The following is a 3,571-nucleotide window of genomic DNA, read 5'->3' as shown; positions in this document are numbered from 1 at the left end:
GAGGTGATGGATGTCTCTGGGGCCTGGAGGCAGAACTGAGTGGCCAGCTCCGGGGACCAGGTCTATAAACATCTCCTGACAGAGAAGCCCAGCCTCGAAGCCTGGCAATTTTAGGCGATTTTTGCATTGGAGGCTTTTAAAGTAGCAAAATTTTGGATTTATGTCTTCACGAACAGATGTGGAAGGGAAAATCAATCCCTCATAGGATTGGCTTATTTGTTTTTTATCGCAGTGCTGAATATTATGCACCAAGTGACAAATTAATACATAAATTGACCCCGAGACATATACAGGAGTGGGGCGGATGATGAGCATAGAGCGAGGAGGGGCCAGCGCGAGGGCGGACACCAGCTCCATAGGTGTCAGGTCCGGTTTCCCAGAGAGACCCTGGCTCAGGGCTACAAGGCCCAGACTTGCCCAGAAGAGGGGAGAAGCTCCCACTCTCCACAGGGGCAGGAGGCAAGGAAGCTGTGTCCTGTTGCCCCTGGCCCGGGGTCCCACCAGAGCCTTTAGAAGGAGGTCACGAGGGCAGCCCCTGGTCCCTTCCCCTGTGCCTCTCCTTCCCCCAGGGAGCACGCTCCTCCCGCAGGATGGACTCCAGAGAGTCACAGACTAGCCCAAGAGTGCCCTCTGGGGCAGGCGGGGGCCACCTGCTCTCCCCTGGCACGGCTCCCAGAGTGAGGGAGTGAGTAATGTGAGCAAGCGGAGCATGAAGGGCGCCAGCCCCTGCCCGCACAGCAGCCCCAGGGCACAGCGGGCAGGTGGGTGTGAGAGGCAAGGACAAAGCTTACCTGCTGCAGCCCTGGGTCAGCTGTCCCACAGGCCCCTGGCAGAGGAGGGACCCGAGGAGGCTGTGGGCTCTGGGACTCAGCCAGGAACATCCCAGCTGGCTGAGAAAGCCGAGCAGGCAGAAAGAGCAAATGTAGGCTCTAGCAGAAACTCTGGAAACCTGGGAGAAACTAGAAGAGACCACTCTCTGCAGGAGAGGGGATGACATCCAGCACAGTGGGGGCCCAGCTGCCCCCAGACAGCTCAGGGACGGGGGAGGGAGGGAGAGGGAGAAGGGGAGAGAGAGAGAGAGAGAAGGAACCAGAGAGAAAGGAGCATTAGCTATTCCTCTGGCAATCTCTTATCAGGATGGGACACTGGATGTCCTTTAAGGGAACAATAGAAAAGGGACAATAGAAAGAGGAGGCGTTGCACAATCAGGAAGGAACCCGGGATCCCGCTGGTGACAGGTGGTGATAGGGGTGACAACACAGGGGGAGTCCCTGACCCCATGGTTGAGGAGGCTGGGCTTCCAGGGACAGAGATGCCCCTGGATTTGTCAGCGGTTGAGGGGGGAAGGACCCACCCCCACCCCGCATTCATCAGCAGCTGGCTGCGGAGGTGCCAGGAAATCAGAGGCTCAAGCCCAGAGGAGCGGTTGCCACCAGGTCCAACGGGGATTTTACCTGGGGATGGGGAAGAGGTGTTTTCACTAATCCGCCATGTCCTGGGTGAGGAGGGGGAGGCGGCTTCTGCCGGCGGGATGGGAGCTGCCTGCACAGCACGTGCGGCACGCAGCCGAGGGAGGAATTCCACGCTGCCCAAGAACACCCGTTCAGTTAAAAATGTTTCTAAAGAAACGACTGTGACATGGCCACGCGGCCACATCCCACAGCCCCGGCTGCTGGAGGGGAGAATGGAGCGGGGTGCAGGCTTCTCCCAAAGCCTTCAGAAGGACTCATATGGATCCAGGGTACCCTGGAATGTTTTGGTTGCTTGTGTGTTACCCCCAGGGGTTTTTCTTCATCTCGGAAGGTTGTGTGGAAATGCACACTGACGGGAGTGTTCCGAGGTGGGGCTTCCTTTTTGCAATCAAGGCCAAACCCTGGAAGATGCAGCAGCCAGAGCAGGAGAGCTGTGGGTCACGTGCTCACGGTACCAAAGCGACTTTTCTATGCTTCAAAAAGTCTGGGGGGATTTATGGCTCTGAGAAAAATAACCCTCAAGCGTGGACATTTCCAGATTTCAGGTGTCTTCGTGTTTTGGGCTCTTTCCAAAAATCTGGTCTGTTATTCTACTCGGTCTGGGGGCTCCCTCAGGTGGGGACCCCTTCTACCTCAAGCTCCCAGATTGGGGACAGAAGTCACAGTCTCTTTCCCCACTGCAGGTGTTCTAGAAAGCTCTCTGCCTCTCAGGGATGTGGTGCCTGTGCATAGACATCAGCAACACTCTTGATGAAGTTGTTGGGATCTCCGAGGGGAAGAGAAAGCAAGGCAGAACAGGCTCCTGATTGGTTTTGGAATCAAAGTGGGGGTGGGGGAGGCAGAAAGAGAGTGGGGGAACAGAGGCAGTGCCCGCATCGCCCCAGGGCCAGGCTCCCCTCCCCAGGGCCAGCGCCTTGGCCTCAGTTGGCGTCCAGCTGCCTAGCCCCAGCATACATGTGAGCAACGGTTCACATCCCAGCTGCTTCACTTCTGATCCAGCTCCCTGCTAATGTGCCTGGGAAGGCAGTGGAAGATGACCCAGCACTTGGGCATTTGTCACCCAGGTGGGACACTGGAGGGACTTCCAGGCTCCTGGCTTTGACTTGGCCCAGCCCTGGTCACTGAAGCCATTTCTTTTTTCTTTTTTTTTTTTTTTTTTTTTGACAGGCAGAGTGGATAGTGAGAGAGAGACAGAGAGAAAGGTCTTCCTTTTGGCCGTTGGTTCACCCTCCAATGGCCGCTGTGGCCAGCGCATCTCGCTGATCCGAAGCCAGGAGCCAGGTGCTTCTCCTGGTCTCCCATGCGGGTGCAGGGTCCAAGGACTTGGGCCATCCTCCACTGCCTTCCCGGGCCACAGCAGAGAGCTGGCCTGGAAGAGGGGCAACCGGGACAGAATCTGGCGCCCCAACCGGGACTAGAACCCGGTGTGCCGGCGCTGCAAGGCAGAGGATTAGCCTGTTAAGCCACGGCGCCGGCCCACTGAAGCCATTTCAAGAGTGAACCACTGGTGCAAGATTCTCTCTCTCTCTCTCTCAAATAAATAAATAAATAAATCTTATTTTACCCAAAAATAAATAAATAAGAGAAAGCAACCAGGAAAGAGCCCTGGAAGAGCTCTGCCTGGCCGCTCTCCGCAGGAACCCTCCTCCCACACCTTGATTGCAGACTCGCAGGACTGGGAGGCAATGCGCTTCCGGCTCAGCCCCTCCGATCGCCACACTTTGGCACGGCTGCCCTAGGAAACGGGAGTATGCAGGGCACCCAGATCTGGGGCCCAGCCAGCAGCACCGCAGCACAAGCGTCCCAAAGCGAAGCTGCCAGGTGGCTCCGAGCCCATTCCCGCCCCCCTTGCCGTAGGACACTTTCTGGTTCCCTAAGTCTCGCCCCCCCACAGCTCTCCAGTCCTGCTGCCTCCAAGGCCCCATAGGCACTGTCCTCTTCCCAGCAAACCTCCTGTCCATGAGCCTCCATCTCAGAGCCAGTCTCCAGAGGACCCCACTGAAGACAGGGCAGGGCAAAGTATTCAGTGTTGTTAATGGGTGGACAATTTTTATCAAATGTGGAAAAGGCACAGAAGCCAATGTCTCTGTAGCCCTGGG

Source organism: Lepus europaeus, chromosome 3, assembly GCF_033115175.1.
Source record: "Lepus europaeus isolate LE1 chromosome 3, mLepTim1.pri, whole genome shotgun sequence".
NCBI classification, from domain to species: domain Eukaryota; kingdom Metazoa; phylum Chordata; class Mammalia; order Lagomorpha; family Leporidae; genus Lepus; species Lepus europaeus.
This window is presented reverse-complemented; position numbering follows the sequence as displayed.